Source organism: Sus scrofa, chromosome 17 (assembly GCF_000003025.6).
Source record: "Sus scrofa isolate TJ Tabasco breed Duroc chromosome 17, Sscrofa11.1, whole genome shotgun sequence".
In the NCBI taxonomy this organism is placed as follows: Eukaryota; Metazoa; Chordata; class Mammalia; order Artiodactyla; family Suidae; genus Sus; species Sus scrofa.
In genome coordinates, this window is record NC_010459.5 from 21,283,150 (window position 1) to 21,309,933 (window position 26,784).

Genomic DNA, 26,784 nt, shown 5'->3' on the forward strand with positions numbered 1-26,784 from the left:
TGGGTCTCACATTTCTTTTGTATGAAATGAACTATTAGGTATTTCCCATGGCCCCTAAGAGCCCTGCAATTCCTTGATCAATTTCTCAATTGATATTTGGTTTTTCCTGTTTCACCCCAAAATATGTTTATTGCCTTTCTTCACGTGTTTTTCCCATTTAACATATTTCAAAATGTTGCCACTTTCCTTAAAAAAAAAAATCATGCACTGAGTTTCCTCTTTGACTTTGGGCTTTAGAGCCTAGTGAGGCCCTGATGGTCCAGGAGAGGAAGAGGTTCTCCAAGGAGTGGACAGGCAGACTGAGGCAATGTGGGTAGTCTCCTTCTGTCTTCTATCTCAATGAGTTTCTCTTGTCAGGGAGCTGTGAACTTGGAAAGGAGCTTTGAACTGACCACAGGAATTGTTTTCCTGTAGCCACTTTTAGAAGGTGGGCCATTGGCTCAGGGCCACTCTCAATGGGACAATAAATCTAGAGACGTATTGGGGCTGGCTAGGTTCTTATAGACTTGAGATCAATTGTGTGTATCTGTGCCCAACCCTTGGCTACAATGAGGATATTTTTACACCATGGAAATCAGCAAATGCTACACATTGGGGTGTTTATTAGAGCTACTTGTTAAACATGTATGAGCATTCAACTGGATGTGACACATACACATAAACACTCAAAAATACATACCAACACCATTGATAAATTTGTCAATGTCTTTGCCAAGGCAAAGAATCGGACTAGAACTTCTCTTTCAGGTGCCCTTCTCTTATCATTTACTCCAAGTTAGGATTCCTTGCTGGTGATTTTCTAAAATGGGTCCAATGCATCATTATTTTATATATTTATTAAAGGAATATATATTAAAATGGATTATGAATGGAAGGGAGATAACAATAATCCATATTGCATAATCTAAATGATTATAATTAGTAATATTAGCGTATTACTATTAGTGTATGTTTTTCTATATACAGCCCTATGAAAAGAGAATAAATTGCTTAATCATTAGTCTGATTTAGGTTTCTTCTCAATTCTCCCTTGTGATAAATAATACTACAGTAAACAGTTTGATATGACTTAAAAGGTGGAGAAATGCTGTGGGGTAGAAATATAGGGTGTTATTTTGTTTGGCCCTGAACCCCCTGAATTGTTGGCATGGTGGGGGAGAAGTTAACATGAACAATGTAATCCCAGCCAAGGAAAATTCAGCTGTCCATAGAGCAACTTGGAGAACCTGGAGGTTTATGAAGTTCTATAAAATGCCAACCAACTGGCATATGTGGGCGTGTTGAGATTTGCTGCCAGCAGGGTTTGAAAAGATCTTGACAGGGCTTAAATCAACCCTATCATCAGGATCAGAGCAGATGCCAGCTATTTTTTCTCATACCCTAAATCTGGACCTGACTGAGGACACCTGTTAGAAATATCTGGCACCTGATGCATGTGGAGGCAAGCAACACCATCAGGGAGAGTTTGGTATCAGCAAAGCTAGAACCTTTGGTTTTTGGATGAGGTCACGGGTTTCTGTGTACCCTCATTTGCCAAGTCTACCTCCAGCTTACTGGGTGAGTATCTTTCTGAACTGACCACACCCAGGCACAAATCAAGTCAACTTAGCTGGTACCTCATGTTCCCTGATAGTTCTTTGAATATATTTGTCTGTGTCTTCACCTGCTCTCTTTACCCAACATAAGTTTCTGTTGTTGAATGCCTTCGGTTCTGAATTTTTTGAATTCTTCCCTTAATTCATCAGACATTTAGTATATAAGAGGCCACTGCAATACAGGATACAGTGGGGGTCCCCAGTTTTTCAGACTGATGTCCTAGTAGAAGAGATCAGAGGAGTTCAAATACCCAGGAAGTAAGTTGCATGAGATAGGGGCTCTCATACAGATGGACCCTAAGCTACAGGGACAGAGAGAAAAGGGATAAATTTGGGTGAGGAAATGGGAAAATGACTTTGTGGGGAGGGTGGCATGATTAATTTTTCAATGAGTGAACATAGACTAATGTGGTTTTAGGGAGAGGGAATTTCATAGATGACCAAGAGGCTAAAAACAATTGTGATTATTTAGTGCTTTTGGATCAAGGGCTTCCATATATTTTATTATGGTTACTCAAAGTAGGAGCAGAAAACACCTGGAGCAGAAAACACCTGGAATTGACCCAGCATAGGTTTGAAGGGCAATGGTGAGAGTATTTCTCCAACAGTCAATTGCTGCTGAAATCACAAAGGACATCTTAATTTGGGCTCCTCCAACAGCAGATCCTAAAAGACTTTAGGCAGTCTATTCGGGAAGGAATCCCAGCATGGAGGGGGAGAGAAATGGAGAATGAGGCAGGAAAGGAAGAAAAGTCAAGCAAGGGAGTGATGAGTGAAAGAGTGAGCAGATGGTACCAGGGTCAGGACAGGGCGAAGTGAGGGAAGCGCTGACCTTGATACAGAAAGTAAGGGGTGCCAAACACTCAGCAATCAAGATGAAATCTACCTATCTATCTATCTATCTATCTATCTATCTATCTATCTATCTATCTATGCCTGCATCATGTAGAAATTCCCAGGCCAGGGACTGAACCTGAAATACAGCAGCCACCTGAGCCGCTTCAGTGACAATGCCTGATCCCTAATCCACTGGGCCACAAGAGAACTCCAAAATGAACAATATTTTAATGAGATGCTTTGATATTTAAAACATTAAAATTAACACAAAAAAGTGGTAAAAGTATCAAAAATTTTTAAATAAAAAAAATCAAAATTTTTTTACTTGAAAATAGAATCTGACAGCACTGTGTTGAGCCATATTGGAGCCTGAGGGAAAAGGAACAAAAATATGTTAAAAATACATCATAAATGTATTTTTTTAAATGGAGAATTTGCTTCAGAATGTAAAAATAACTGGAAAAAAATGTTGAAAAGTCAAAAAGTTGGTATGATGTTTAAAAAATCATTATTTTATATAACGATTTTAATTTTTTTCCACTATAGCTGGTTTATAGTATTCTGTCAGTTTTCTACTGTACAGCATGGTGACCCAGATACACATACATGTATACATTCTTTTTTCTCACATTTTCAGGCTCCATCATAAGTGACCAGACATATTTCCCAGTACCACACAGCAGGATCTCATTGCTAATCCATTCCAAAGGCAATAGTCTGCATCTATTAACCCCAAGAACCCCAGGCCATCCCATTCCCTCCCCCCTCCCCCTTGGCAACCACAAGTCTATTCTCCAAGTCCATGATTTTCTTTTCTGTGGAAAGATTCATTTGTGCCATACATTAGATTCCAGATATAAGTGATATCATATGGCATTTGTCTTTCTCTTTCTGACTTACTTCACTTAATATGAGAGTCTCTAGTTCCATCCGTGTTGCTGCAAATGGCATTATTTTGTTCTTTTTAATAGCTTAGTAGTATTCCACTGGGTGTGTGTGTGTGTGTGTGTGTGTGTGTGTGTGTGTGTGTGTGTATCTCACATCTTCTCAATCCAATCATCTGTTGATGGACACTTGGTTTGTTTCCATGTCTTGGCTATTGTGAATAGTGCTTTGATGAACATGTGGGTGCATGTGTCTTTTTCAAGGAAAGTTTTGTCCAGATACATGCACAAGAGTGGGATTGCTGGGTCATATGGTCGTTCTGTGTATAGTTTTCTAAAGTACCTCCATACTGTTCTCCATAGTGGTTGTACCAGCTTACGTTCCCACCAACAGTGCAGGAGGGTTCCCTTTTCTCCACACCCTTTTCAGCATTTGTTATTTGTGGACTTATTAATGACGGCCATTCTGACGGGTGTGAGGTGGTATCTCATGGTAGTTTTGATATGCATTTCTCTAGTAATCAGGGATGTTGAGCATTTTTTCATGTGCTTGTTGGACATCTGTACCTCTTCCATGGGAGAATGTCTATTCAGGTCTTTTGCCCATTTTTCAATTGGGTTGTTGGTTTTTTTTGCTGTTGAGTTGTATAAGTTGCTTGTATATTCCAGAGATCAAGCCCGTATCAGTTGCATCATTTAAAACTATTTTCTCCCATTCTGTAAGTTGTCTTTCTGTTTTCTTTTTGGTTTCCTTTGCTGTGCAAAAGCTTGTCAGTTTGATTAGGTTCCACCAATTTATTTTTGCTTTTATTTGTTTCTTTGGGAGAATGACCTGACAAAACATTTGTAAGGTTGATGTCAGAGAATGTTTTGCCTATGTTCTCTTCTAGGAGTTTGATGGTGTCTTGTCTTATATTTAGGTCTTTCAGCCATTTTGAGTTTATTTTTATACATGGTGTGAGGGTGTGTTCCAGTTTCCTTGATTTGTATGCAACTGTCCATACAAATACTTGCTGAAAAGACTTTTTCCCATTTTATATTCTTGCCTCCTTTGTCAAAGATTAATTGACCATAGGTGTCTGTGTTTATTTCTGGCTTCTCTATTCTGTTCCATTCGTCTGTATGTATGTTTTGGTACCAGCTCCACACTGTCTTGATTACTGTAGTTTTGAAAGTTGCCTGAACTCTGGGAGAGTTATGCCTCCTGCTCAGTTTTTGTTTCTCAGAATTGCTTTGGCAATTCTGGGTCTTTTGTGATTAAAAACATCATTATTTTAAATTTAAATATTTTGTTTACCTCAAACACAAATTTCATTTTAATTTCACTTTACTGGTTTCAATGGTAACAAAGTCATCAATATTTTTCTTAAAACCATTCACCATTTTAAAATATCTTATAATTGTAAATAGGAGTGTATCTGTTTCTTTAACCTCAGATTCCAGTATGGCTTGGCATGGCACATGTTACCATGATGGGCTTAGTCCCATCATTGGAGGTTCTCTGAGATATATATCCATTAACTCCTGTCCCTCATTAGTCCTGGGCTCTTCCTGTGGTGATCGCAGCATGCTCCTGGAGTCGGCTAAGCCCTATAGGATGGGTACCAGCATCATCTGCTATGGAGGGGTTGGATGTGCATCTGAGGACCATAGGCTTAATTGTAGAGTCTGGGAATGTGCTAAAGGCTTTAGAGAAGGTGCAGGATAATCATCATTAGGATCTGGTTTAGAAATCGTTTTCTGGAGTTCCTGTCATGGCGCAGTGGAAATAAATCCGACTAGGAACCATGAGGTTGTGGGTTCGAACCCTGGCCTCACTCAGTGGGTTAAGGATTCGGCTTTGCTGTGAGCTGAGGAGCTTGGTGTAGGTCACACATGTTGCATGGATCTGGCATTGCTGTTGTTGTGGCTGTGGCATAGGCTGGCAACTGTAACTCTGATTGGACCCCTAACCTGGGAACCTCCATATGCCAAGTGTACAGCCCTAGAAAGACCAAAAAAGAAGATTAAAAAAAAAAAAAGAAATCATTTCCTGAACCTATACTGTGTATGTAGCAGGTTGGAGAATGAAGGGAAAAGGGAGCAGGACATCCAATTTGGCTGTAACTGCCATAATTCGGTTGGGAGATCATGTGGGCCTGAATCAGGAGTGTGTCTATGGGGCAAGGAAAAAAAGGGGAAGAGTTAGAATCCATGGCTGGACTGGAATTCCTGGGTCCTGACCACCAAATGGATGTGTTGAGCTGAGTAGAGGCCAGGGTTTCCCATCAATGTCTGGGGTAATCACAATCTCTTTACAGAATCCATAGCTTGAGAAAAAGAACAAACTTGATGAGGGGAGAGATTTTAATTTGAACATGGGTTGGGGGCAGAGATCCAAGGTGGACCCACACATCTATGAGTGTGAATAGTGACTTGGGGGCCAGGAAACTGCAGGATTCTTGTTCCTGTGTTGAAGTTCATGGAAGAATCACAATGGGAATGCCCTAAACATGCACAATCTTGAAGGAGCTTGATTTCTTCCTCCAAGTGCAGTTGAAAGCCACGGGATATTGTAGAGTGAATAGTGCTCTGGTTTCTGCATTTCTGGAGTTCCCGATGTGGCGCAATGGGATCGTCGGTGTCTCTGGAGCACTGGGACACAAGTTCAATCCCTGGACCAGCACAGTGGGTTAGGGATCCTGTGTCGCAACTGTGGCTGGACCCTGGCTGGAGAACTCCATATGCCTTGGAGCAGCCAAAAAGAAAAAAGGAAAAAGAGTTTCCTGTTGCTATCAGGAGAAATGGAGGCATAGTGGAAGCAGGGGTGTTAGGTGGGAGGTTGCTGCAGGGCTTGAGGTGAGTAAGGAGGGTGGTTGGTGGCTACAGTTTCTGAGTGTAAGATGCCTCACCTTGGCTGTTGGTCTTTAGAAATATTGGGTTATTGTGCTCATTGGACAGTCAAGTGGGATATTGTTCAGGCATTGGGAGCTGCTAATTTTAGTCCCAGAGAACATTAGTGCAAAACAGCAAAATTTGAGAAAAATTGCATTGTTTGGGGACTACCCACGTGGTGGTGCTGTTTATAGCTGTGAATCAGGGATGAGAGTAGAGAGTAGGATTTCAACACTGTTATGGGTTGAACTGTGTCCCCCTCAGGATGAAGTCCTGATCCCCAAGACCCCAGGATGTGACCTTATTTGGAAGTGAGTTTGTTGCAGGTATGGGCAGTTAACATGAGGTCATCCTGGAGTGAGGTGGGCACTTGTTCCCATATGACTGGTGTCTTTAGAAGAAGAAGGTGTTCCCACTGTGGCTCAATGGTTACCAAACCTGACTAGTATCCATGAGGACAAGGGTTTGATCCCTGGCCTCACTCAGTGGGTTAAGGATCCGGCGTTGCCGTGAGCTGTGGTGTAGGTTGCAGACACGGCTCAGATCCTGCATTGCTGTGGCTGTGGTGAAGGCCGGCAGCTACAGCTCCTATTCAACCCCTAGTCTGGGAACCTCCGTATGCTGAGGGTGCAGCCCTAAAAAAAAAAAAAAAAAAAAAAAAAAAAAAAAAAAAAAAAAAAAAAAAAAAAGTAGATTTTGGACATAGACCTAAAAGGGGGAATACCATGTATTTACAGAGGTAGAGGCTAGAGCCAAGAACTTCAAGGATGCACCAAAATCTAAGAAAAGCAGCAAGGATTTTACTCAGAGTCTCAGAGGGAGCAGGGCCCCGCTGACACCTTGATTCCAGATGTCTAATCTCCAAAAATGTGAGAGAACTAAATGCCTGCTCTTTTCAGTTAGTAGACATTAGCAGCCCAAGGAAATGAATACCAAGACTTGCTTTAGAGGTGAGGGGAAAGAGAATGAATAGGATCAAGGATGGGCAAAAAATCTGGAAGTAGAAACTAGAAAGGTTAGTAGGGCACCCCACAAAAATGGAGCATTTTGAGAGACCAGGATTAAGTGGAGGAGGGAACACGTGGGTGAGCAGTAAAGGAAAAGGATTGAGCCAAGGCTCTCTGCATTTGTCTAACATACAGAGGGCGAGAGAGGGGAGAGGAGCCCCAAGGTGGGTGGAGAAGGACAGGCAAGCACCTGGAGCCAATGAGGAAAGGCTCTTTATTGGAACATTTGGGGACAGGAACAAGATGAGATGGGATGAAAATATGATAACAGTTGAAAGTGGAAGATTTTTTTTTTCTTTGTTTTTCTTTCTCTTCTCTCTCCCTTCCTCCCTCCCTCTTCCTTCTTCCCTCCTTTCTCTCTTCTTTCCTTCCTTCCTTCCTTCTTTCCTTCCTTTTTCCTCCTTTCCTTCCTTCCTCCCTCCCTCCCTCCCTTCCTTGTTTCCTTCCTCCCTCTGTCCCTTCCTTCCTTCTTAGAATTCTGAAAAGAGAATTTTCCACATGGAGTAAGTTGATTGTTGACTCAGCAAAATTTCAGGGGCCCCTTTGGAAATCCACCTGCTCTTGAAGGGGGGTCTTCCATGGGTGACAGCAGGAGGAACAACTATCCAATTTGTCCATCAGAGGAAACGCTCAGGGCTCACTGCAGTCCCCGGGGTGGGGGCTGCTCTCTGGAATTTCACTCCTATTCATACAGTGACTCAGGAGGAGAGAGATGGGGCTTCCCCCTGATACTGGGTGGGGGTGCATTCCTGACCCAGCCCCCGCCCTTGCCTGTGGGAGTTCACCATGCTCCCCATCTGAACTTCCACTCTCTCTAACTTTCCTTGTGCTCTGGGAGTGACTTACCATTTAAGGAGGGAAGCCTTTCTTCCAAAGCTATGGCCTCTGGTTTAAGTTTATTAAATTAAATAAATAATCCAGAACTGAATCTTCTTTTTTTTTAACTTCTACATTTTCTGCTGTCTCATGCTTTTCCTGAGGCCACAAGGGCACACTGATTAGCTGACTGGACCGAGGGGTAGAAAGAATCAACAAGAAGAAGAAAAAAACAAAACAAAACACAAAAACACGGCTTAATTCTTTAAATATGTTCTTTCTCCACATACGCATTAAAAAGTTTATGGAATCCAGAAACTATTTATGATGCAGTCATTTCTATAAATGGTCACTGATAAATAATTCATGCAGTTTGGGGCCCTTAAAGTGATGAAATCCTGCAGCTTAGCTGTCCCCAGATAGTCACTGAAGTCAGAACATCCCGATTTCTGTACCTCGAGTTTCCAGGGGCCCCTGGGACTTACCCAGGGATAATAACAATAATTGCTGCTATTTGTTGAACACTGATGCCCTGCAAGACCCTGTGCCAAGGACTGCATGTTTGTTTTTTGTTTTTTTTCCACTATAAATATCCCCCACACGTGCAAAGCAAATATTATTTTCCCATCTTATAAATGAAGAAGCTGTAGTTCAGAGGGGTTAAATAACTAGTTTGAGATCTCCCAGGAAGTGGCAGAGCATGGTCGTTCTAGTCCGCCATTAGAGTAGCGTAAACTTCCCCCTGAAGTGGGGCCTGAGGCCAGAACTTGGGTGCAGGTAATTTATTTATAAGGTGACCCCAAAGATGAGGAGAGAGAAACAAGGGAGAGTGAAGGGAGGCCACGTGAGAGTGCATTTCATTGAGGTCACTGCTGTGGGCCACTTGGATTCAATGTGGTTTTTTTCTTGTTGTTGTTGTTTTTGTTTTGTTTTGTCTTTTTTAGGGCCTCGCCATAGCATATGGAAGTTCCCAGGCTAGTGCTTAAATCGGAGCTGTAGCTGCTGGTCTATGCCACAGTCACAGAAATGCAGGATCTGAGCTGCATCTGCGACCTATAAATGCAGCTCATGGCAATACCAGATCCCCCACCCACTGAGCAAGGCCAGGGATCAAACCCTTATCTTCATGGCTAACAGTTGGATTCATTACCACTGAGCCATGACAGGAACTCCAGATTCCATGTTTTTGAGGGCTTCTAGATGGTGCTCAGAATTTTTCACCTGAGAATCAATGGGGAAAAATGTTTATCCATCACCTGCACATGTTTTAAGGATGGTCCCTGGGGCACTGCTAGCTCTGCACTGTTGGGAAGTGAATTTATGCCTGAGGAATGGACTGTTGCCTGCTTTGGGAGCATCAGAGAATCCCCAGAATAGAAAGGCAAGCATGGGAGTTCCCATCGTGGCGCAGCAGAAATGAATCTGACTAGGAACCATGAGTTCTGGGTTCCATCCCTGGCTCTCAGTGTGTTAAGTATCTGGCATTACCGTGAGCTGTGGTGTAGGTCACAGACATGGCTTAGATCCTGAGTTGCTGTGGCTGTAGTGTAGGCCAGCAGTTACAGCTCTGATTTGATCCCTAGCCTGGGAAGCTCCATGTGCTGAGGGTGTGGCCCTAAAAAGGCAAAAGACAAAAAAAATAAAAAAGGGCGGACACTCACAGGGCATCACTGAGATCAGACTGGGTGGGTGTGAAGTAGGTCACACCCTGTAAGGACCTGCCTACAGCAGCCTGAGCTGGATCAGAGATGAGGCTGGGAAAACATGAGCTAGGGCACAAGGAGCATCTGATACAGTCGTGCTTCCCAAGATTCAGCCCTCTGGGTCACAGTTACACAGGATCCTTCAGTTGCATTGGTTTAGCAAAGACAGTAAAGCCTGAATATGCCCAGTCCCCCCAGCTCCACCCAAAGTAAATGTAAAAAGGAAGGTATGGATGGAAATTATTTTCTTCCTCTTTAAAAATAGCAGCTAGAACAAGGGATACTTTGCTGTTGAAAGAGGTGCCATTTTCTAATGGAAAATTGGAAGCTGGACAAATTTGGTTAAAACAATCTCCTTTTCAAGATATTTTTTAAAAAACCTTTTGGCAACCAGTATGGTGTTGCCATGAGACAAGGTGAACAAATGTACAGGTTTGAAGCAAAGAGTATGAAGGAGCTGAGATTGTGGCCACTTGCAAGCTGATGCATTAGCCTGACACACTCTTGTGGAAGCCTGCAGAGTGTAGGAGGTGCCTATGCCAGGCACAGAAGACTTTATACCCCTAAGGACCTCAGGCAGCATGAGCATCAGCCTATTTGTCCATTCTCCTTACCCTCCATTCTTGCAGAGTTTACAGGATGGGCTCCTATAGATGCCTGTTCATGTAGCAGATTGGATTACAAAACAGGAACCTTGGGCTTAAGGATCCTAAGTTGCCTGTAGGGAAGATACACCCTCCATTTGCTCAAGAAATACATGTCTTATTTATTCTGGACAGTCAGGATGCCTACCCTTTCCTCTGGAAGGAGGTACTATATCTTCCAAGGTACTATGTCTTCCAAGGCTGTTCAGCATGCAAATGTCCTTGAAAAGATACTCAGGAACAAAGGGCACTTAGTGCCTTACTCATAAAATGTGTAGAAATGTGAGAGGTCCATGGATAATTTTCTTTAATACCTTGTCGTTCATCAAGTAGCAGCAAGGTTGACTTTTACTTGAGCCATATGCAGATCTTTTACTGGTTTAGGAAGTCATATACCTTCAACACATGGGACACATTTCTTGACCTTGGGCAAGAGGTAAGGATATGCTTAAAATACCTGGATGAGCAGCATATTGAATGAAGAGAAAGAAGGAGAGGAGATAGAGGGAGAGATGGGCTGGGGGAATGGAAAAAAAGTGACAGCAGGAGAGAGGAAGGGAGAAAGATTCAGTGAGAAAAATAGAAAGTGTATGACAGATTCATAAAAGTATATGGGACTATAGACATCATAAATGGGTGGATGGAGGAATGAATGAAGAAATAAAGACAAGTACATACATGTGTGGATATATAAATGGATACTTGATATATAATTATATAGATTGAAAGAGTGATGGAAAGAAAGAGAGGGAATATGAAAAAGACAAGAACAGGGCTGAGACTGAGTCAGAGAGTTAGAAAGTACACAGAAAAAACAGAGACAGCTACATGAAGATGCAAAGAAAGAGAGAAAGAGCATGGCTAGATGGACAGATGAACAGAGGGATGAAGAGTGGGAGAGATGGATAGATGGATGGATCAACACATGCATGAAAGACAGATAATTAAAGAGAGAGAAGAGGTAATGTAATATGAGTTTGTGTTCTGTATTCAGATCTAATGTTTGGTTCCACCATGGCCTAACTGCATGATTTAGGGTAACTTACTTCATTTATCTGTCAAATGGGGATATTACTAATACTACTGACCTCCTAGGATCATTTTAAAACCCAAATCAAAATAATCTTCAGAAATGCAAGTCAGCAGACCTGTGATAAGGCCCTTTCCAGAAAGAGAGCTTATTCCATCAGCCGAGATGTCCATCCCACCAACCTTATCGGCTGGAACATTTTCAGCACTCACACTACACGGTTGTTTCCCATTGGAGCTATCGCTGGATCTGGCAGATGTGTCAAACCCTGATAAAACAAACACTGGCATCCAACATTCAAGTAGCAATTTTATGCAAACGGGATCTTCTCATTATGTTCTCCTTCTGCAATCCATAATTATGGCTTCTGAATGAATCGGAGGTTGTCTTCATCTCCGTGAAAGGAGGTCACACTACTTATACAGTAAATTAAAGGCAAATTGAGCAGATGATATGTATAAAATAAGAAACATGCAGTTTTTAGAGCCATTGACACTGCGCTAAATGAGTTGATTTTCAATCCAAACCAAGTATTTGTATAATTTGGTTCGGCCTCCCAACATTCACATGGAAACCCACACTCTTTGCAGACTTGTTACTCTTTTACTCTTTACAGAGTTTGCATTTATGATGGGGAATTACTTCTTGAGCTCTATGATTTCAGTTTATTTCCAAGCATATAATGTTTCACAGTTCATTCTTGCTAAAGAAAAAAAAAAAGAGAGATTTTCATGCCTAAGTTATTTTGGTATAGCACATTATGGCAAAGTATTTCCAAATGAAGTGACATGAAAAGCACAGCCTAAAATGTTTGGCTACATCAGAATGCATTAAGGACTCTTTCTGGCCTGCTTTTTAAATTGTCTTCATGCACCCAGGCATTTACATTTCAAAGGACAGTCACTATAATTTCTAACACACACTTAATTCAACTAATTCCTCACCTTTAATAAGAGTAGGATAAATAAAAATTATCCCAATTTAGGAAAAATTATGTATTTTTCCTCAGATGATTCTCTACCTCCCTCTTCTCTTACTCCTGTTCACAGACGGTGTAATTTACAAAGCAGTATGATAATGCGTGTGCAAATACTTCAAAATAACTTGTCTCTTTTCTCTTGTTTCCTCTAGTCAGAAATTCCACCATTAGGTAGTCCTTTGTTTGAATTAAGCAGCCTTCTTTTACAGGTCCTCTACTAAAAGGTGAAAGAAAGCTTTGGAACAGTTTGGGTTACATTTTAAATAAATTTATTGTCTTTAGATCAATTTATTTCTAAGCTTTCAGATGCAGTGAGCATTACTGACCCTGACTTTAGTGGTGAGTTGGGTGGAGTGACTGCAGAGATGGGAGACCCGGCACTCACCAATTCACTCATCAGTTTTTTTATTGAGCTCTTACTATGTGTCAGACACCATTCTATGCTCTAGGTATGTAGTATAAGGTTTTTCTTCATGGAAAAAGTGCATTGATTGAGGTGATTGGTGTTTGCATAATCACAGAATTAATGACTGTAGATGGCAATAACTTCAATGAAGGAGAATTTCAAGAAGCTGTGATGGCCTGAGCAGATTCTGCAGGAATGGGAAGGCCATAAAAATCAACTTTTATAGGGCTATGGTGCTATCCAGGACAGCTGACTCATGTTTAAACAGGGGGTTATTCTTGAACAAGAAGCAGAAGCTCTTGTAAACAAGTAGCCTAGAGCAGCAATTTAATGGGCCAGAAAGCTAAGTACTGAGAAGGAAGTTTACTTGGAAAGTAGGCTCTAAGTTTTGCTTTTCTCTGGCCTAGGTCATGGCTCTGGAATCTTGCAAGCTGTCTTCCTGCTCCCCTATAAGATGCTATCTCTCCTCTTCAGCCCTTTCATGCTCTTGTTCTGAAGTTCTCCTGGTATTAATCACATAAATAAATTTAGTGTTGAGTGATAGTACGTGTGTATGCCTTATCCCTTACTGGACATTAAGCTCCTTGAACTCAACAATACATCCTTAGGAAAGCTCTTGCAAACAAAATGAATGACCGCAACAACCTCTTAGAGTGATAGTATTAAACCCATTTGTCAAATAAGGAACCAAGATCAGAGTGGTTGAATAATTTCTCTAATGTCACCCTTAAAATATGTGGTTGTTTCCAAATCTCAAGTCAAATTCCTTTAGAGTAAAAACTCATGTTAGAAACTCGATTAATGGAGTTCCCTTTGTGGCTCAGCAGAAATGAATCTGACTCATATCCATGAGGATGCGGGTTCGATCTCTAGCCTTGCTCAGTGGGTTAGGGATCCAGGGTTGTCATGAGCTGTGATATAGGTCACAGATGTGGGTCAGATCCTGAGTTACTGTGGCTATGGTGTAGGCTGGAAGCTGTAGCTCCAATTTGACCCCTAGCCTGGGAACTTCCATATGCAGCAGGCACAGCCCTAAAAAAAGAGAAGAGAAAGAAACAAGAAACTCGGTAACTCACAAAACAAAGGCATAGTACAACACCCCAATAGCACTTGAAATCATTTCTGTTCAGTCTAAATGTATGTCTTATTTGCATATATGCAAAGCTGAGATAAGGTATAGGTTGGGTTAGGCTTCAGTAACAAACAGCCCCTAAATCTCAGTGGTTTAAAGCACCAACAATTGGTGTCTCATGCATGTTATATGTTGATTGCAGGTCAGCAGGAGGATTTGCTCATTGCTGTTACCCCTGGAGCAGTCTTCATTGCCAATACTGCCTGTCACTGTGCCAAAGAGAAAAACAGAGCTCTAGAATGTCTGGCAGTTAAATGCTCCAGCCTGAAAGTGACACACTGTCACTGCAGTTCATAATTCATTGATCAGAACTGGTTATATCTTTATACTCTCTGTTAGAAGATGCAGAGGCAGGACATTTGACAAGCTAATGGCTCCCACAGATAAAATGATTCGTATTTCTTTTATGTGGTCATTTACTCATCAATTATTTATCAGGTACTTGTTATATGCCAGGACCAGTGGATATAATAGTATATTATTCAGTTATTAGTGCATAAAAATCACAGCATCTCAGTGATGTAGATATAAGCATTTATTTCTCTTTTGTGCATGTCAGGTGGGTAGAGTCTATCTGAGTTAGCTTGGGCTCAAGTGAGCAATATATAAACCTATAGTTTGTGCTGGTTGTATGAGTCTACTCTAGACAGCCTCTCTCCTCCTGAGACCATCTACTTGAGGCAAGTGCTTCTCATAGCAATGGCAGAAGTATAAGGGGAGCAAGTGGAAATATACAATGCCTCTTATTTAAAGTCTAGGCTTGGAACTGCCACTCACTCACTTATGCCACATCCCATTGATCAAAGACAGTCTCATGGTGGTGCTGAACAGCCATGGGCAGAGAGGAATAATCAGCCTCTATTGGGATTAAACTGCAAAGCACATGACAAAGGACATGGATTCAGAAAAAGGCAATGAACTGCAACAGTAGTGCCATCAATGCAATCAGTGATCAAACTGAAATCTTAACTTTGTGTAGTTTTCTTTCTTTCTTTCTCTCTTTCTTTCTTTTTTTAAATTTTTTTAGGGCCACACCCACAGTGCTTGGAAGTTCCCAGGCTAGGGGCTGAATCAGAGCTGCAGCTGTGACCTACATCACAGCTTGCAGCAATGCCAGATCCTTGAACCACTGAATGAGGCCAGGAATCAAATCCACATCCTCATGGATTCTAGTCATGTTCTTAACCTGCTGAGATACAACAGGAACTCCTGTGTAGTTTATTTTTTATAGAAAAAGGATTGATAAATAAAATATGTAAAACAAGATAGATATAATTGCTCAGGAGAAGAAAATAAGGCAATGAAGGGGGTTAGAAAGAAGAAAGGTAGTTATGGTGGCTGAAATTTTAGAAGAATGGCCAGGAAAAGAAAATGACAAAATAATATGATAATGGAGTAAATTTTGTAAAGTAAGTGAGAGAGATTCCTGTGAAGATAGCCAAAGAAAAGCAGAGGAAGAGAAGAAATTTAAAGGCTGATGTTGAAGTCTACCTGGCATGTGTGAAGAGCAGTAAGAGGGTCCTGTGAATGAGCCAAACAAGGGAGAAAAAGACCAAAGAGGTGAAAGCAGGTTGTTTGGAGCTAGTGAAACATTTTATCTTTTAAGTCTGAATGAGGTGGATGTTCACTGGAGGATTTTGAGAAAAAAAATAGTATGTTTATACTTTTTACTGGATAACACTGGCTAACCTACTGGAATGGAATGGTTAGCAGTGCAGAGACAAGCTAAGAACCCATTGTGTTATTACAGGGGCTGGACAGTGGTGGTTTAGATAAAGGTTGTAGCAGTCACTGAATAAGTCACTGTGTTTCATTCTGATAATGGTAAGTCATCAAATGTGTTTGATTCTGGAAATATTTAGAAGTTGAGTCCATCAAGTTGGTTGACAGCTCAGATTTGCAGCATAGAAGAGAGGGTGTTTGGGATGATGGCAGATTTTGGCCAAATCAATTGGGAAAAAAAGGGGGTTTCATTTTCCTGAAATGGAAAAGGCTCTGTGAGGATCATGTGATAAGGAAGATGGGGGTTCAATTTGGGGCCCTTTATGTTTAAGATGCCTCTTAGTCATGCGATGAAGGTCAAGTGGGCCCTCAGCTAGTGAGATGAGTGGAAGAGGGGTCCAGGCTGGAGAAATGAATTTCAGAGCCTTTTTTTATATGCTCCTGTATATGAGTGAAGCTAATCAAATCATGAGATAGAATGAGATCACCAAATGAGAGAGTTTAGATAAAATAGTGACAAAACACCACCACTTGAACCTTCTAATTTCCAATGTCAAGAAGATGACGAGGAACCAGCAACAGAAACTTAGAATAAATGGCTAAAATATAAAAGGGAAGATGGAGAGTGGGATGTAATGGGAATGAAATGAAGAAACGTTTTCAAGGAGGAGGGGATTTTCAACTTTATCCAATGTGGCTGAAATGTCAAATAGGATAAGGACAAATCATGTTAGATTGAGTGACATGCAGCCCATTAATGATCTTATGGGGAAAAGACTGGAATAGTGGAGTAAAAACTTGATCAAAATGTGTTTAATAGAGAAAGGGACAGGAGACATTGGTGGCAGTGAGTAGAAATCACACCCTTCCAAAGAGTTTTATAAAAGGAGAAATTAGAAGTTTGTGTGGGAGTTCCCGTTGTGCTCAGCAGAAAGGAATCTGACTAACATCCACGAGGATGCAGGTTCTATCCCTAGCCTCACTCAGTGGGTTAAGGATCTGGTGATGCCATGAGCTGTGGTGTAGGTCACAGATACAGCTCAGATCCTGCGTTGCTCTGATTATTGTGTAGGCCAGCAGCTACAGCTCTGATTCAACCCCTAGCCTGGGAACCTCCATATGCCACAGGTATGGCCCTAAAGAGACAGGAAAAAAAAAAAAAAAAAAGCTTGTTTGCTGTTTGCTGGAGGCTGATGGAAGGTTAAGGGGGAATCATTTTCTTCATAAATGGGAGGAACATAATCATGAGACCTATTCAAGCAATAAAAAAAAATAGTAATGCAGAAGAGAGGGAAAATTGCTGAATCGAAGGCCTTGAGTGTTGAGAAGGATATATTCTGTGCAGAATGGAAGGTTTGTGCTATATTTAGAAGCACGGATCCTTCACCCACATGGTCTGGAGGGAGGGCAGAGTAACTAGGGACAAAAGCAGGTGGGTGAGAGATGCAGGCAGATGGGAGCTGGGGGTTTCTAGACCATCAGTGAGGAGGGAAATATCTGCCCATGTCTATGGTCAGTCCTCTTACCTCCAACTAAGATAGCCCCAATCAAGCAGCTTCTTAAGGCCGTACTGCTACTGTAGTTCCAAACAATGCTGGGAAATCCTCAACGCAGGGAGGAACAATGGGCCCTGCAGAGGTATCCAAGGGCACCCATAGCAAAGGTGACCTGCAGACAATTTTGTGACTTGGGACCAGGTTCTTAGTCTTCCTTCAGGAAAAATTCTTTCATACCTAAGTTGCCTGGTGCTTAGATTCTCATTTCTTTGCTGTTGGTGGCTCTAATAAGAAAGTTTGCTTGCTTGTTTAAGGAAATTCTGTTGGACCTCTAAAGGTAAATATGAGTTGCTCTCCAATCTAAAATTGTCAACAGTCCCCTTCCCAAGAGTTGCTAGAACTCAATCCACTGTTGAAAATATAGTTATGAAGAGAGTTCCTGTTGTGGCTCAGGGGTAAGAAGCCTGATTAGTATTCATGAGGACACAGGTTCAATCCCTGACCTTGCTCAGTGGATTAAGGATCCGGTGTTGCTATGAGCTGTGATGTAGGTCACAGATGCGGCTTGAATTCTGCATTGCTGTGGCTGTGGCAGCTGCATGTCCTGTTTAACCCCTAGCCTGGAAACTTCCATATGCCATGGGTGTGGCCCTAAAAAGCAAAATATGTATGTATAGTTCTGAAGATTTCCCCCATTGGTTGCTTTGCTTGTAGCTTTGTATGGCTTTCATGCCCCAACCTCTTTCCCCACATCTTTCAGTAATTCAGATACCACCTCTTTGAGAATGCCCCCTTTTCCGTATGCCAATTAATTAAAAATGAACAATTAGTAATATTTTAGAGCACTCATCTCTCTTTCTAAATGATCAGGTAGTTGAGAGTAGACTGTCCTATTCTTTGAGGCATCCTATAAAGGCCCATCTCATACAGACAAAGAACTTAATAAATGAATGAATGGATAACTTTTTCCCTTCCCCTCTGGCATCATTAAAATCTGGCTAAGAAAAGACTGTGTTAGCAAAGTGTTAAAGGTTAACAGCAAGTCTGTTTAGAACAATGGCAAATGTTAACTAATTATGAAAAGACATCTTTTAATTTAAAAGTCTGGTTTTTAATTATTTTTATGACAGTTTATGTTTAATTTTACCTGCTTCACCCCTGGCTGGCAATAACAGATTTCTATTTTAATTATGCATCCCGTGATTACTCCAAATGTATTGAGGCCCATTATTTATTTATTTGCTTTCCCCTTGCTCTCTGGGAATTGGAAGTGAGCAGTCGTTGGATATTATCAAGTTCTCCTGGAAATGGCAGTGATACATGGTCAAATAATTAGTGCCTGCTAAGCAACAGATTCACGTGTCTCTCTGCAGCCTTGGCATATGAGGAATATTAAACAGGGATAAAGTCTCTGGGCAGAAACACATGAGGGGATTGCCCAGGCTTTGCATATCTTTATTATCTGACCCAGCCCCATGTGGCAAGAGTTAATCCACTCTCTTGCAGTAGTTCATTCTGGTGGCTCAACAAAGCATCATTTTGCTTAGTGTCTTAACAGACATTTTGTTGGCTTGTGATTCGCTTGTGATTTGGGCTGGGCTTAGCTGGGAGGTTCTTCTGGTCTTGGCTAGGTTCGCCTCTTTGTGATCAGTAGCCAAATTGGCTAGGGATGACCATTGATGAATATAACTGCCTTTTAAGGCCAAGACTCAGACGGGACATGCTCTTACTATTGATCAAAACAGCTGAAAGCCAGTAAGACTTAGAGGGAGGGGAGATAGTTCCCACATTTTGATAGGAGGAGCCAGAAAATTATATCCATGGAAAGGGCCTAGATACAGGAGGATCACTTTTGTAGTGTACTATAGCAGCTAAAATATAATTTATTTAAAAATCTACATGAGCAAGATAAGCCTATTAGTTGAGTCTCCTGCTGTCGAGAACCCTAAACTGCTGTAGATTTTGTACCGGAGTCAGAAGTAGGGCCCAGATTTGCTAAGCAGCATGTACTGCTTTTTGAGATGAATGCTAGGCTGTGACTTCTGAAGTGAGAGCTCTTTGTGTTGATGTTTATACCAGTTTGGAGGTAATGGTGAGACTCTAGCAAGGAAAACCAACCAACATGATTAGAGAACGGCTCCCACAGTTCTGAGTGCAGTCAAGCATTGTCTTCCTCCGTCATTTCTTTTTCCCTCTGGACATGTGATGCTCCACATCATCACATCTCTGTCTCCAGACGACTTGAACATAGTCATTACTGTGGTGCCAGCTGATAGCTGAAGTACTAAGAAAAAAAATGTTAAGTGTTTTCCCATTTTTAGAGAAGTCTATTGACATTCCCAAGACTTAAGAAGTCAAAGTCATAAAGCTATGATGGTGGATGGACAGGAAAAAGTGCTCAATGTTTTGAACAGAATACTCCACCCAGCTTGTGGAAAAATACTTCTGCTCCTTTTCTCCTAAGCATTGAAGATAAATGTCTTCTTATTGTCAATTCTAAATGAAGATGGGTTGTGGCTCTAGCTTGTGGCAACACTAGATCCTTAACCCGCTAAGCAAGGCCAGAGATCAAACCTGCATCCTCATGGATACTAGTTAGGTTCCAAACCTCCTGAGCCACATTGTATAAGATATTTCCCACAGACATTAAATAGAAGGGGATGGTGGAGACAATGGCAGTATGGTGTCCAGTGCCAACGGTGCTGATGTTGCCCCAGTAGCATCTTGTTTAGATGATGTGACCTTAGGCTATGTTTCTTTCTATCCTACTTTCCATGATTCCTGCCATTTTTGCAAGCTCTCTTTTCCATACTTCCCAGCCATTCCTGGAACTACTTAATAATAAAAATTCTTCTTGCTACTCATCCCCTCTGCTAATAAATCCCTCTTCTGCTAAGGTAACCAGAATCCCACTTAGTTGCTTACAGCTAAGAACATGATTGATTTTTAAATGTTTTCCCTTTAATTCTCCTCAGGCTCTCTTAATTAGTAGTCAAAAATATTTATTTTCGGTGGGGGTGGCAAGCTGGGGATTGAAGTTGCAATAAAAATAGGTTCACAATTTTTTTTTCTTTTTAGGACCATACGTGTGGCATATGGAAGTTCCTGGGCTGGGGGAGAATTAGAGCCGCAGCTGCTGGCCTACACCACAGCCACAGCAACATCGGATCCAAGCCGCATTTGCGACCTATACCACAGCTTGTGGCAACGCTAGATCCTTAACCTACTGAGCAAGGCCAGAAGTCAAACTTGCATCCTCATGGATGCTAGTCAGGTTCTAAACCTCCTGAGCCGCAGTGGGAACTCCCACGATAATTTCTAACACAGGTAAATGAAAAGCAGTGGGGTCCTACCCAGATTCCCCATTCTCAGGCAGATCTCCCCATCCCCTGTTGCTATGTGTATTGACTGCTAAGGTCTCCCCACTCCTTATCCCCTGGTGGGAGAATTACCCTCAGTATTCAGAGCCATGTATGCCCTCCCTCCTCCCACCCCCACGCCAAGGCACCTCATGGCCAATGATGAACTGATACGAGGATAGAATGGCCAATGCTCATGCCTCAAGGGGGCACAACTCAATAGAGCTTCAGAAGCCCTCAGGCATCAGGGCAAGGCCGAAATCCAGTTGAGACCATGCCTTTGCTCAGCTCCTTCCCTGCTCTCTTCTTAGACCCTTTCCTCAGTGGACCACATGTACCTGAATCCCTGGTTTGGGCTCTGCTTCCAGGAAAACCAGGCTGAGGCTGCCGACTGGGATCCAGGGGAGAAGTATATTAGTTATAGAGCCTAATTGGTATAGCCATTAGCCTCAGATATCAGTGTCTTAAAATAATACAGGGTGATTTCATGCTCACTTCTGCTCGGTGTAGTTTTATAGGCACCAGGCAGTCATTCAAAGACCCAGCCTCTTTCTCTCTTATGGCTCTTCCTTCCCCAGCCTCTTTCTCTCTTATGGCTCCTCCTTCCCCCAAGCATCCTCTCTTCTTGGGGGAAGCCAGAGAGGCTTGGACTAAGGCCGTTTTATGGGCCTGTTCTGGGAATTCTGATCTTATCTCCACCAGCATTTCACTAAGCAGAATTCAGACACATGTGCCAACGTGGTGAGACTGTGTGCCCAGGCAAGGGAGGAGAACATGAGGGAGGTCTTTGGGACTTAAAAACATGAGAGATCTATGGGGAGGCAGAGCTGGGAAGCTTTTGTGCTTGAAAACACCCCTTGGCTATAGCTCAGGTAACCATATTAACCAAAGCCTTTTTGAGGAATAAAAGGATGTAGTTTTAATAATGAAGCCAAGATCCCAGGGGTAAAATGGGACTGTTTCAGGAACATAGGGCCATCTGATCTGTAGCTGACTCACAAGCAATCAAGAAATGGCTGATTCACACCCCCCATGGGGGATGAAGAATGGTTTACATTTCTTCCTACTGGAAAACAAGACAAAAACCTGGGTTACAGGGAAAGAGAATTAGAAAGCAGAGTTTGTAACCTTCACAGGTAGTGACTGAGGTGTATCCATCCAAGCCCCTTGGAATATTCATTGTCTAAAGGGTACAATTTCTCGTCCCACCCAAGGCCCTTTCCTGATTTCTCTGTTCATTTCCTTCAGTGATGGGGTGAAATTAATACCTGCTCTGTGGCCCTTATTAGTTCCCTTTGAGCTCCTTTTAAAAAAATCTTTTATTAAAGTATAGTTGATTTACAATGTTCCTTTAATTTCTGCTGTACAGCAAAGTGACATAGCCAAACACACACATAACACATACACATATACACACACATTCTTTTTTTTTTTTTTTTCATTCCCCTTTAGCTCTGTGATTTGAACTAGGAATGTGTGTAGCAAAACTCTGGGGCTCTTCTACTATAAACATTCTCTGATTCTAAGGGCTGAGAGGCTCTCGGAACAAGAGAGGATCTAGCCACACTGTTAAGGGCTGGGGATACAGGAGTGGGAAGGAGCAGTGGGAGATCCAGCCTGAGTTGAGAGCCGGCTGATGGCCCAACAGAGTCCTGATAGTGGTTCACAATCCTGAGATGTGCTCAGATAAATCATGCACAGACTGCTTCCTGCCTGGCTCACATGAGGACCAGGCCCAAGAACAGGAGGAGGAGGAAACTGGTGAGAAGGGTCTGTTGGCCTCCAGACTCTCCATCAATGAGTTCTTATTTTAGTGATTGTGTGGTCAATGTCATGGGGGTACCACCACTTAGATCCCCTCTTCAGGGCCATCCTCCCACTCTCAGCTATCAGGAAATTCAGCTGTTGAGTGCTCATAATGCCCTCCTCCCGAAATTCAGGCTCTGGGGACCACCTTGCTCAAGGTTAGGCAGCCGCCACCATCAATGCCTATTAGGGGCCCAAGGGCCTGACCCCTTGGGCTCAGTTGGGACAACCAAGAAGTCCACCCCAGCCCCAGAACTCCCTGCATGGTCGACAAAGCCTCCCCTGTAACTGCGTGGGGGTCATATTTTCTGTCTATTCCCACCTTTTTCACTTCCTTATTGGTATCTCTGGAATGTCCTACTCCCTGACTCAGAATCTGTTTCCAGGGGATGCAAGTGAACAAAACATTTGTGCTGGGAACATGCAAGTTCAAGGCAAACTCTAAAACCCCATTCCTAGCCCCAACCACCGTTGCCTAGTTTCTTCTATCCACACACCTCCCAATGTGAGGATTGGGAGAGGTCTGGAAGGGGGACCACCGGGGGCTCTGAAGCAGTCCCCCCCCCACTTTCTTATCTGCGGCTGCTGCTGCTCTCACATTTCCTCCCCCTCTGCCTTCTGTTAATGCTAATTTGAAGTCTGAAAATAGATATTTTTTCATCTTTGCTAAGGCCTGTAACACACTTCATCATTTTCTTTGCTCACACATTTTTTTTTTTTAATTTCTCCTGCCTAACTGGGGTTTCCTTATGTTGAAAGAAAAAAGCATGTGTGTGTGTGTGTGTGTGTGTGTGTATTGATATTATATAGCCTATCTCTTATCTTCTAGGCATTTGGAACTCAGAGCATCAGGCAGACAAGTGTGTGGTATGGTGGGACTTCCAGTCTCTCTCCATATTATAAATTATCCAGGGACTTCTGTGACCCAGGTGTCCCCTGGCTATGACCTTGACACTCTCTGAATCCATGAGCATCTTTCTCAAATTCTCCAAGATTCTTTTTCCTTTTCCTTTTGCATGACTGCACCTGCAGCATATGGGAGTTCCTAGGCCAGGGGTTGAATCTGAGCTGTAGCTGCCAGCCTATGCCACAGCCATGGCAATACTGGATCCAAACTGCACCTATGACCTACTCCACAGCTTGTGGCAACACCAGGACCCTAACCCACTGATCGAGGGCGGGGATCCAATCGAATCTCATAGACACTATGTCAGGTTCTTAACCTGCTGAGCCACAACAGGAACTCCTCCATGTTTCTTTACGGCTCTAGGGACCAGGGACCCTGCCCACAGGCAGAGGGCCCATCTTCTGTGGCAGGTCACCATGGGCACACAACCCACAGACAGCCTTTCCTTGGAGGAGTTCTCCCAACTAAGCCATTTTACAGGGGAAAGAATGAGGAAGAGTGATTCAGGTTATTGGAAAAGAAAGTTGCTGACTCCCAGCTCACGAGAAGCCCGACACCCTCACAGAGGATATAAGACATATATTCATACACCATTTTTGGTCTTTCACAGTCTGCTGCACAACTGTCAATTCTATGGTTTCCATCCTTTTGTTAAGAGTCTATTTCTGGAATCATATATTTAACATCTCCATTCAAAGTGTGCTTTGCGTTACATAGGAGAGGTGTTCCTGAACAAGGGCACACACATCGACTTTTCCTGTGACCCTGCCATCCCCTGAAACTTCCCTGCCCTCCAGAGAATTTGGAAAATGAGATTCTGGACCCCTGGGCGCATGGTTTCTGTGCATTTCTCACATTGACATGGCCCCTATATCCCTCATGCTGTGGCTGTTTAAGAAGGTCAGTTTGTTCTTTCCTTGTCTGGGTGCTGTTCCTTCTCCAGCTTCTAGGAGAAATGCAGTTACACCAAATGCATTGAAAGTGTGGATCCACTGACCCCTGGGATGGGATAGCAGGCCCACTATCTCCCTGGCTTTATTTTATTTATTTATTCTTTGCTTTCTTTTTTAATGGACATACATGTGGCATATGGAAGTTCCCAGGCCTGGGGGTGAATGGAAGCTACAGCTGCTGGCCTACACCACAGCCACACAATGCAGGAACCCAGCCGCATCTACAACCTACACCACAGCTCATGGCAACGCCAGATCCTTAACCCACTGAGTGAGGCCTGGGGTCAAACCTACATCTTTTGGGTATTAGTTGGAGTCTTAACCCACTGAGCCACAACAGGAACTCCTTCCCTGACTTTATTCTTGTTGCTGTTTTTCTCTTAGAGTTTCCTTTTGGCTTTGTATCCCTTCCAAAAACCCTGTCCCCCAAAGGGGACCACAGGGGAATCGTCCTAGTTGCCTATTATCTTTGCTGCCTTGGGAAGACATACCCTGACTTTCTTCCCTACCTGCTTTGGAGTTTTAGGAAGCTTCTTCTTTATGTCTGGTCATTGCCTTCAGTGAAATTTAGCCTTCATGATTTGCCGCATTAACTATGTCTCTCTCAGGTTTAAGAGGTTTTTTGTTTTGTTTTGCTTAATTTTGTTTTTTACCACTCCCATGGCACACGGAAGTTTCCTGGCCAGGGATCAAACCAGACATCACTGAATCCTTAACCTGCTGCACCACAAGGGAACTCCCAAGTTTAAGAGTTTTAAAACAGGAGTTCCCATTGTGGCTCGGCAGGTTAGGAACCCAACTGCTCTCCATGAGGATGCAGGTTTGATCCCTGGCCTTGCACAGTGGGTTAAGAATCTGGTGTTGCTGTGAGTTGTGGTGTAGGTCTCAGACACAGCTCAGATCCCATGTTACTCTGGCTGTGGTGTAGGCCTGTAGCTGCATCTCTGATTTGACCACTAGCCTAGGACCTTCCATATGCAGCAGGCGTGGCTCTAAAAAGAAAAAAAAATTTTTAATTTTAAAACATTCATGAACACAAGTGAACTCAGATTTCAAGGAATTTCCAACATATACGGAGGCCCCTTCTAGGACAAGTTATCTCTTATTCATACTTAGGGCTTCACTACCTAGTAGATTTCCTGGGACAAGGTGGCCATTCATTGGGTTTATTGAATTAATAACCATATAGAGAATTATCTTTATAAGGCAAAGTACCTTCTTTAATGAGAATGATAAGCTCGGTTTCAAATGTGATGATACATGTGTGTTTTTATATTTGGGGATTTTCTGAAGTATGGTCAGATGAAATGGACTTAATAACCTGGATCTTTTCCACCTGGAGGTTGGCTGTGAATTTCTCTCTGGAGAGAGGCTTTGCTTGGGAAGCAACAAGGGGTCAGGGGCAAAAAAATCTGCTCTTGTGTCACAGACAAAATTGTAAAAGGTGAGATCTGAGCTCTGGGCAGCCAGCCAACACCTTCTGCCTCCTGAAGCTTAAAAACCATGCTCTGATTTTTATTTTTGTTTTGCTTCCAGTGCCAGTGCTCCTGGGTCAACATGCTAATTGGAAAACCTATTGCATACATTTGCATACTGTGCATATTCTTGACTCCATAGAGCAGAATTAAAATTAAATAGAGTTCTCTGTCTTTTCACTCATCTAGTATGGTTTTAAAATTCTGCAGAAAAATTCCACTCTGCTGCATTGTTCTCAAAGTCCTTGAAATTGCAGAAATGATAATAGGATTTAATAGTTATTATCTTAATCTAGTCAGCATAAAAGAAGATTGGACTTTCTTGGCATAAATTATTTAATCTAGTGACCAGGTCACTTTCAGTGCTGCTTGATCTGGAGTCCACATACCAAGATTGGGTGATTTAGGAGGAGGGTCCATGAATTTTTTAGGGAAAAAATTTAACACCCTTCTTTCACTGAAATTTTGTATTCTCTTCAATTATGTATTTAGGCAACCAATTGCAACAGTATAACAGGAGCTGACTCTTTGGCTTCAATAGAAATTGCTGTTTTAATATCACAATGCAATTGTTTCATATCTTAAAATGCCATTTGCTGTAATCACTACTTGTAAATCATATTAGATTTTCCACTAGTTCTTGCTTTTTAATATGCTAATACAGAAGCATAAATATTACTATATCATAAATTTATTTTTTTTAATATTTAGGTTCCTAAATTTCAGTATAATTCATTTATGACTTTGTCTTCCTGTGCATCTCACTTTGTGCCTTTAAAAGCATTAGCCTGAGGAGTTCCATTATGGTTCAGCAGGTTAAGGACCTGATGTTGTCTCTGTGAGGATGTGGTTTAAATCCCTGGCCTCACTCAGTGGGTCAAGGATCTGGCATTGCCACAAGCTGCCATGTAGACTGAAGTTGTGACTTGGATCTGGCATTGCTATGGCTGTGGTGTAGGCTGGCAGCTGTCACTCCAGCTCCGATTTGACCCCTCTAACCTGGGAACTTCCATATGCTGAACGCGAGGCCCTAAAAAGAAAACAAAACGAAAACAAATGTTAGCCTGGGGTAGGGTCTGTCAGCTCATCAGGATCTAAGAGGTTAAGAACATGGGATCCACCATTTTTTCTTCGTACCCCTCCACTTCTTATTGTGTTC

At 42.4% G+C, this 26,784-nt stretch overlaps 1 long non-coding RNA gene across 2 annotated transcripts in view; it reads left to right on the top strand.

Moving 5' to 3' along the window:
- LOC110257461 overlaps positions 1 to 26,784 on the top strand; it is a 331,523-nt gene that overhangs the window by 195,585 nt on the left and 109,154 nt on the right. The gene's annotated exons all lie outside the window — the stretch shown is intronic.